Below are 9,906 nucleotides of genomic sequence, written 5' to 3' on the forward strand. Positions count from 1 at the left end.
AACTATCTCATCCTTGAGCACCATTTTTAATACCCTCCACAACATTTAGAGCATCTCCTTCTAAAATAATTTCTTGGAAACCAAGCTCCATAGCAAGCTTTGAAGCATAAAAAATAGCATAAGATTATGCTAGATGAGAATTAGGTAGCAGATTCTCTTTTTCGTCATGGTAGCCAAAACATGACCCTCAATGTCCCTTACCACAGCTCCAAAACCAACCAAGCAAAGATGCTTATCAACCGATGCATCCCAATTAGTTTTGAAAGTACCTTGAGGTGGAGGCATTCAACATGCTGAAGATATAGTAGGAATAGAATTTCTAATCTGTTGAGATTGAAATCTGGCATCTATTTCAGATAATCTTTGGATAGCTTGATTAAAAAGCACTATAGGAGGAGATAATATGTTTTCAAAAATCACTGCATTCCTTCTTTTCCATAGCTTCCACGTCACCACAACAATCTGTAAGAGCTCCTCTTCTTCAAAAGTATCAATCAGGTTAAACATCAATTCCTTAAAATTCTGATTTACAATTTTTACTTTCTGTAACCTTTTTGAACTTTGAAACCATACATCTCTAGCAACAACACAAGACCATAAAACATGTTCAATTGTTTCCTCAGACAAATCACAGATTGGACACATGGGATTGTCAACAACATTTTTCCTATAAAGATTAACTTGGTTGGTAAACCTTCATGACATGTCTTCCACAAAAAAACTTTCTCAACATTAGGCAGCTTAAGGGACCACAACATTCTCCATTTGTCTCGATCAGAGTTATAAACAGAACATTGACCTTTCTCAGTTTCCTCAATCTCAACTTGCATATGATAAGCAAATTTGACAGTAAAAAGTCAATTCCTAGTAAAAGACCAAATCTGTTTATTTGCACTTCCACATTGGCTAATTGGTATTCTCAAGATCATCTCAGCTTCTTCTTGGTGGAAATTTTGTCTCACGAGTTGGTCATTCCATTTACATGTAGATTCATCAATAAGAGCTGAAACTAGAGCATCTTCAGGTAGGGTAGAACACCTGGATTGGACCTGAAAATTAGGAGTTAGAGGTAGCCACCAATCAGACCAGATTCTGGTATCCTTCCCATTTCCTACCCTCCAACATAGACCTTTCATAAGACCAAGTCTTGCTAGCAGGAGACTTCTCCATTGATAAGAAGGATTGCTGCCCAAATGTGCATTCAAGAAGTTGCCTAAATTATAGTACTTTGAAGCCAGGAGTTGAGCTGCCAGAGAGGAAGGATTTTGCACTAGCCTCCATACTTGCTTGGCCAACATGGCCAAATTAAAGAATTCCAAATCAAGAAATCCCAAACCCCCCCATAGCCTTACTTCTTCCCATTTGATGATTTGGAACCCACTGAACCCTCCTCTCATTTGATTTCTATCCCCACCAATAAGCTAGCATAATCCTATTTATTTCGTGCAAGACGCTTTGGGGATTTTAAAAACCCCCATACTATATGTAGGTATTGCTTGAATGACAGATTCGATTAGAATTTCTTTTCAAGCTTGAGAGAGATATTTCATTTTCCAATTTGAAATCCTTGCTCTAACTCTATCCATAATACCATTGAAAGAGGCAACTAGAGATCTTCCTATCATAGCAATGGCTCTGACCTTGCAATTCTAATCAAAATATCTTTCACATCTGCTCTTGTATTTTTACTGAAACATATTGAGGTTTTGTCTTTGTTAACCCTTTGACCTGAGGCCAATTCATAGATAGACAAAATACTTTGCAACCTGCTCCATTCAATAGAACTTGCCATGCAAAAAATCAAACTATCATCAGCAAAGAAAAGATTATTTACACAAAGATGACCCCTTGTTAATGGAATGCCAGAAATATAGCCAATTTCTTTAGCATGATTCAGAATGGAAGAAAAGGCTTCAAACATAGAATGAAAAGGTAGGGTGACAAAGGGTCACCCTGCCTAATGCCCCTCGAAGGATTGAAATTCTGTTGAGTATCATTGATGAGTAAAGAGTATGACACACATCTCATGATCCAATCAATCCATTTTCTGTCAAAACCCAGTTTAGACAAAACAACTTCTAAAAAAGACCACTCAACTCGATCATAGGCTTTACTCGTATCAAGCTTCAAAGCCAAGTAACCATCCTTTGCCATAATTTTGTTCTTCATTGAATACAGGATTTCATATAAGGCAGAAACTACTTCAGTCTATTGGCCAACACCTTAGCTATAATCTTGTAATGGACATTACAAAGACTTATATGCCTTAATTCAGTCACTTTTGTAGGCTTACTATAACATCCCGCATAATTAACTCTTGATTAACCCTTAAGTACTCTAGATTAAGCTTTTATTTTTGGGTTAATCACTTTCATTAAGGTTGATAATGGGATTAGAATTAAAATTGGTACTTAGTGTTAATGACCTAAGGATTAGAGAGGCAAGCCCATTAGTAATTTTGTTAAGGCTTTTTAGGACCCAAGTACATTCATGGGTCTAGCCCAAGAAAAAAAAATCTTTAACCAAGCCCTTAGGAAATCAAGGCTAGTCTTGGCCCAAGTATAGGAAGGCATAAGGCTTTTGGTGTGATTGGACCCTTGGCCCCTTTTCAAGCTCATATGGCCCAAAGCCAAGTTTGAACTCATTTTACCATTCAAAGAACAAAGGCCTAATACAACATACCATTGGTTTCCTTAAGCCCAAATCAAACTCAAAGTACCCAAATTAAGTTTTGAAAATTGGCTAAGGCCATTAACCATCATACTTGAGGTTAATGCACTTTAAGCTATGCTTTGAAGCTTAATCATGCTTAATCTCTTCTTAAACTTTTTAATTCAAATTTTCTTGAATTAATACTCCCTTAAACCATGATTAGACCATGTTAATATCATATTTAAACCATTCCACATGTCATTAAGAAAAATGACATAACAAGCCCAAACCATGCTTCAATCAGTTTTGTGCATTGTCCCTTATAATGCTTGGACTGTTTTGCCCTTGCGCCCAACACTTTTGTGGTTGATCCTCAAGGGTTATATGGTCCTTAAACACCTCATGAGACCCTCCATAACTCATTTTGAGCCTTGGAAGAAATTGGTTGCATCAACCAACTCAAAGAACCAAACCGGGTACACCTCGGTCTAGTTTGTGTAGGAACCATTTGGATTGAATTTGAACTAGCCTCCTTCCATGGTTTAGACCACCACCCCATGCCACCTCCTTCTTCACCCAATCACCAAGAAGTCCCATGACCATCATGAAGGATTTTGACTCATTTTTGCTGCCCAAATAGATCTAAAACAGAACTGATTTTCTGCCACCACAAAACCACCTTCATCCACCTATTTTCAAGGGTGGTTTGAGGGATCTCCTGCCATCTAAATGATGTTCCACGACCTGGATTCATCTACAGGATCCTTGCAGCTACTGTAGAAAGGAAATGATGGTGGTTTAGGGCACTATTTCATTCTGCACAAGTGACCTAAGCTCATACAAGTAAATCTGGAAATTTTCAATATTTGAGCACCTCCCACTTCACCCAATCACCAAACACCCAAGCAAACGTCCCTCACCCCTTGGCCACCTAAATACTTCCCTCCACTTCTCATTTCACCCACATCACAGCTCCAAGCATCATCTTCTACCTTGAATGTTCTTGTGTAAGGCGGTCTAGAGTGCTTGGAAGGCCAGGAAATTTGTAAGTTTTCTTCCTTTTGATCTTAGCTAGCATGTCAAGCTTTATTTCCAAGTGTTGGTATGGAATTTGGTTGAGTTTTGAGAAGGTTATGATGCTTAATGCAAAACCAGGTCAATTAAAGGAAGGTTTGAATGATTGAATGTTTTTAATTGGAAATTTAGCTATGGCATATCCTAAGCATGATTTTATATGATCTATCATTGTCCTAACATGATTATGGAAGGTTAAATTTGTGATTAAAAGCATGTCATGATAGGTTTTAAATCTATCTTGTTTTGATCATCAAGCATGAATCGATTTTAAGCATATTGGTGATTAAGGATTTCTTAGCTTTGATTAAATGTTGGGATGAATTTGATTACTCAAAGATTATACTTCATAATGTCCCTAAAGATGTTAGTGATCATTAATGATTAAAGAAAATCTCATATGCATGAATTCATAGGGATCAACAGTTGAAATACACATAGGCATTAACTAGGACACATGTCACGGGTTGGGACTAATTAGACAAGTTTCACTTTGAACTTTTAAAATATAAGGGCATGGATGATTTTAGAATGCCAAAAATATGAAGTCCATGAAATTTGGTTAAATTTAGAGTTCATTTGCAATTAGTGAAAATTTAGGACCTAAATGGCAATTTTTGAAAGTCTAGGGGTATTTTTATAAATACCCAATTTTTTTTTTTGAAGCCTTTGATTTTCAACCTATCCATAAGAATATTAATCCTAACTTAGTATACACATGATTTACGCAGCTTCGAATTTTCCAAAAAGTTTGCAAGTTGGCCTCTAACTTACACCTTGATAATTTTCTTATGAATTATTGATAAATGCTTCATTTATTCATCAATTATCATTTTGGGCATAATTTATCATGTTATATGACACATTGAGTGCATACTTATATAACATATGACATTTTCACCATTTTTGCATATTACATTTATAAAAGTCATATTTTTTTTTTTTTTGCATGAAATTTACTACATTTGCACATGTCATGAAAAATATTTTTCAAAATATTGTACGAAAATCATTTTTATCAAGAACCCAAAGGCTAGGATGAGAAATTATCCTTGTGGAACTTATCTGTCCACTCTGGAGTGTTTAATAATAGAGTGGTAACCCCTGGGTTAATGAAGAATAGTCAACAGGTTTCGAATTGGTTTTCTTTAAGAACACCAGAGCAAAGTTAACATGTTATGACACCTAACGCTGGTGGGTGTACACATTATGATTTTTATGATGTTATGTTATTTACCAATGCATTGAGAATGAGTCTATTGATAACGTAGTTTCAACGTAAGTTATTCTACTGTCACTGGCAGGTACGTACAGTGCATATGGGGGGAACTATGACATTACCACATGTTATGTTATTAATTAAGATAATGAAGTAAGTCTATGATGATGAAATTTTTTATGAAGAAGTTATGTCTTTTAAAAAAATGATGACGAAATTACTTAATGAGTAAAAACCGGTGTCTTCATTTTTTTTAAAGATGTTGACGAATATGGATGAGAGACATGTATACTGATTTTCTGCATCTCATGCATTGCATATTTATCATTTTCATGATTGATTTATCTTTGTATTAGTTAGTTGTTTAATTTACTGAGATTTTGAGTAAATCTCACCATTTTATGAGACCACTATCATTCCAAGTGGAATGATAGAAGTTGTGTAAGGAATCGACCAGGACAAGATTGATGGAGCACTGGATTCTCATGATTGAGGTGGAGTCAGATTTGGAGAGGAAGCTGGACTTAATTTTGATGTTCATAGCCCAAGTCTTTTATGCTTTATATCGCATTAAGAGAATGATATGACTTTGTATATAAGTCTATGCTATTTTAATATTTTGAACATGATAATTATCTTACGAAGTTGGGATGTTTTAGAAATTCTGGCATATTTTTCACCTTAACCTTTTATTTCCACTGTGATTATTACATACTGCTAGTTGCATACTAGGATGCATTGCATATTAACTATCATGAACGGGGGTATGTAACCTTGTGTTGCATATCTCGACGCTCTAAATCTCCGTTCCATTCCAATTGGGGATTGGAGGCGGTCACAGCAGTGGTATCAGAGCAGCTCGTCTCTGGGTAAACCCACATGTCCTTAGGAACCTTATGCCAGAATATAGGTTTGAATCATTAGTCTTGCATAGGCTTGAATCCTGCAGTTAGAGCCGGTCTGATACTCATATATCGCAAGAGTCAGAAGGATTAAGACGAGATTACACGTGGTAGACAAGAGAGGAACGCTGATGGATCTAACATCCACAGAGATCGGGATCATTGTTTCGATGGAGGACGTGATTTGGCGAACGCGATTCGTCAAATGACGGAGACCATGAAGCAGCAGCAGGAAGTAATCTTGAGGCAGAACCAGCAACGCCCGCTGATTGAGAACCGAGGGTGTTCCTACGAGAAGTTCATAATATATAGATACCCCAATTTCATGGGAACTGAGGGACCCATGAAAGCTAACAAGTGGCTATTAGATCTCGATCGGACCTTTGAGATCAACGGTTGTACTAAGGAACAGAAGGTACAGTACGTGGGGCACCTACTGCAGGGTGAAGCTAGAATTTGGTGGGGCACCAAGAGGCAACTTCTGATTAGAGAATTGGGAAATATCACCATTTTGACCTGGGAGAGGTTTAAGGAGGAATTTGATAATCATTTCTTCCCAGAATCAATGATGACCCAGAAGGCCTTGGAGTTTGCCACGTTGGTACAAGACAATCTCACTGTTGAGCAGTACGCTGCGAAGTTTATGAAGCTGGGAAGGTTTGCCCCACACTTAATTGCTACTGAGAAAATGCAAGCCCAGAAGTTTTAAGCAGGGTTGAATCCTAGAATTCGCAGTTATGTGGCTGGATTCCTCATCCACAACTTCCAAGAGTTGGTTAATGTGGCTACAGTAGCAGAGGCAAAAGAGCGAAATGTGACAACTCAGATCAACCTCAAGAGAAAGAGGGCTTCTACCTTCACTGCTGGCGGGAATATTGCTAAGAGGAGGATTATTCAAGGAGCTAACAAGTGAAAAGGTGTTATAATAGCTCCACCTGTCACCTGCAAGAAATATGGAAAGAACCACAGTGGTGAATGTCGTGTGGGCCTAGGAGTGTGCTACCGATGCAGACAGTCGGGGCATATGATCCGGGACTGCCCACAGAATGGTCAAGGAGAAAAGATAATTCCTAACAAACGACCCAATCAGAGGCCACCTGCTCAAGCCCGCGTTTATGCCATCACCCCTAGTGATATCAGCAATGAAATCCCCGAGGACGAGGAAACAAACGTTATCACTGGTATTTTCCTTCAATACCTTTCTTTAGAAATTAGCTTTTTAAATAGTTGCTTAGTACTCAATAGTTGATTACACCTTAGGAAAAATTGCGTTATACTAATATACGGCTTGCGCTTTATTTAACTCCAGCGCCACAAAATCGTTTGTATCCGCGATGTTTGCGCGTACGTGTAACCTGCCGACTCAGACACTACCTCAAGCAGTAGTAGTGTCGATTCCTGAAGGAAGCACATTCACCTGCACCCGTGTGTTGAAGAAATTTCCTCTTACCCTAAAGGGAAGATTGATGGAAGCTGACCTGATCATCTTCAATCAACTAGGGTTCGACGTTATACTAGGAATGGATTGGCTGTCCAAACACTGCGCTAGGATAGATTGTCAAAATAAGGAGATGATCTTCGATTCTCCTGAGGGTAGACATATTCGTCATACAGGAGGGATGGTGAAGGCTACTCCCTCTCTGATTTTAGCTTTGTAGGCAAGGAAGTGCATCGCTAATGGTGCCACAGCCTACTTATCCCTCATAATGGAGAGTTATGGTGATGGTAAGGAGATACGAGGGATACCAATAGTTGAAGAATACCCTGAGGTTTTCACTGACGATCTACCCGGACTACCCCCGATAGAGAAATCGAGTTCACCATAGAACTAGAACCCACAGCGACCCCTGTCCATAAAACCCCTTACCGTATGGCCCTTCTAGAACTTAAAGAGCTAAAAGAACAAATAGAAGAGCTACTGGAGAAGGGTTTCATTTGATCATCACCTTGGGGAGCGTTAGTTGTATTTGTTAAGAAGAAGGATGGATTATTGAGGATGTGCATTGACTATAAGGAATTGAACAAAGTAATAGTGAAGAACAAGTACCCGTTACCATGTATCGATGACCTACTAGATCAATTGCAAGGAGCATCGGTGTTCTCTAAGATAGACTTAAGGTCTGGTTATCATCAGCTCAAGATTAGGGAGAAGAATATCCCTAAGATGGCGTTTTGAACCAGATAGGACATTACGAATTCTTAGTAATGTCCTTTGGTCTAACCAATTCCCCAGCCGCCTTCATGAATATGATGAATAGAGTATTCAGACCCTATCTGGATAGCTTTGTTGTTGTATTCATTGACGATATATTGATTTATTTGAGCAGCAAAGAAGATCACAAGCAACATCTCCGTTTAGCATTGGAAAAGCTTAAGGAAAACCTTCTGTATGCCAAATTCAGTAAGTGCGAGTTTTGGCTTACGGAGGTAAAATTTTTAGGGCATGTGATTTCAAGTCAAGGAGTATCAGTCGATCCTAGCAAAATTGAAGCTGTAGTAAGCTGGAAGCGACCGACAAATGTGCATGAAATTCAGAATTTTCTGGGATTAGCTGGTTACTATCGGCGATTCGTGGAGGGATTCTCTAAATTGTCAGGACCCCTCACTGCCCTAACTAAGAAGAATGCTAGGTATGTTTGGACAGAGAAGTGTGAGCAAAGTTTTGTGGAACTCAAGGAAAAGCTCACAACTACGCCGGTACTAGCCCTACCTGAACCTCATAAACCTTATGTGGTATTTAGTGACGCATCCAAATCGGGACTTGGATGTGTGCTCATGCAATAGGAACGAGTTGTCGCCTACGTTTCGCGACAACTGAAGAACCATGAGCAGAACTACCCCACCCATGACCTGGAGTTACCTGCTGTAGTTTTTGCCTTAAAGATATGGAGGCATTATTTATATGGCGCAAAATGTGAAGTCTACACCGATCACCAGAGCCTCAAGTACTTGTTTAGTCAGCAGAATTTGAATATGAGGCAAAGAAGGTGGTTAGAAACGATTAGCGACTACCAGTGTGAGATTAAGTATCACCCTGGCAAGGCTAATATAGTGGCGGATGCGCTAAGTCGAAAGACGCGAAGGGATAATTCCACAAGTCTTGCCTCGAAAGTAGAGTCCCTTCTGCATAGTATAAGAAGGTTGTTGATCAAGGATCTTCCTGCCAAAGTATCCCTAACCGTAGTACAAGAAATTGTACCAACTGAATGGGAAGAAGTGAAGAAGCGTCAGATGGAGGATCCCAAATGGGTAGAAATTCGACAGAAGATAGAGAAGAAGGAAGGACCCGAAAGTTTCACCCTAAAAAATGATGGGTTGCTATACTACAAAGACCGAAAAGTTATCCCAACTGATCAAGAGATCAGGGATAAGATACTGAGGGAAGCACATCAGACTCCACACATAGTCCACCCAGGGAGCACCAAAATGTATTAAGATTTGAAGTAACACTTTAGGTGGGAAGGATTAAAAAAGGACATAGCGGATTATGTTAATAGATGCTTGATTTGTAGAACAGTCAAGGTAGAGCATCAGAGGCCCGCTGGAGATTTACAACCACTCACAATCCTAGAATGGAAATGGGAGGACATATCCATAGATTTTGTAATTGGATTACCAAGGACCTCAAAGGGAAACAACTCTATTTGGGTCGTGGTACATCGTTTGACGAAAAGTGCCCACTTTTTGGCAATTAAGAATACCAACCCCATGGAAAAGTTGACTCGGCTATTTGTTGCTAAAATAGTGCGGTTACATGGAGTCCCAAGGACGATTGTATCTGATAGGGATACACGTTTCACTTCTCAATTTTGGCAAAGCCTTCAAGATGCTCTAGGCACAAACTTAGTTTAGTAGTGCCTATCACCCTCAGACTGATGGGCAGACTGAACGGACTATTCAGACCCTAGAGGACATGCTAAGAGCTTGTGTTTTGCAAGAGAAGGATAAATGGGAGAAGCTCTTGCCATTAATAGAATTTGCCTACAATAATAGCTTCCAAGCCACCATCCAAATGGCACCCTACGAAGCGTTATATGGAAGGAAGTATAGATCTCCATT

The 9,906-nt window shown here is 39.0% G+C and overlaps 1 long non-coding RNA gene across 1 annotated transcript; it reads right to left on the reverse strand.

Annotated features, from left to right (window-relative positions):
- Positions 1-286: 286 nt before the first annotated feature.
- On the reverse strand, positions 287-7,491 carry LOC121266762. The gene is made up of 3 exons (XR_005940914.1): positions 7,481-7,491; positions 6,272-6,280; positions 287-522 (listed from the first exon to the last, which is right to left on the reverse strand). It is a non-coding gene; the product is annotated as an uncharacterized LOC121266762 (long non-coding RNA).
- Between the last annotated feature and the right edge of the window lie 2,415 nt (positions 7,492-9,906).

Source organism: Juglans microcarpa x Juglans regia, chromosome 5S (genome assembly GCF_004785595.1).
Source record: "Juglans microcarpa x Juglans regia isolate MS1-56 chromosome 5S, Jm3101_v1.0, whole genome shotgun sequence".
Lineage (NCBI taxonomy): Eukaryota > Viridiplantae > Streptophyta > Magnoliopsida > Fagales > Juglandaceae > Juglans > Juglans microcarpa x Juglans regia.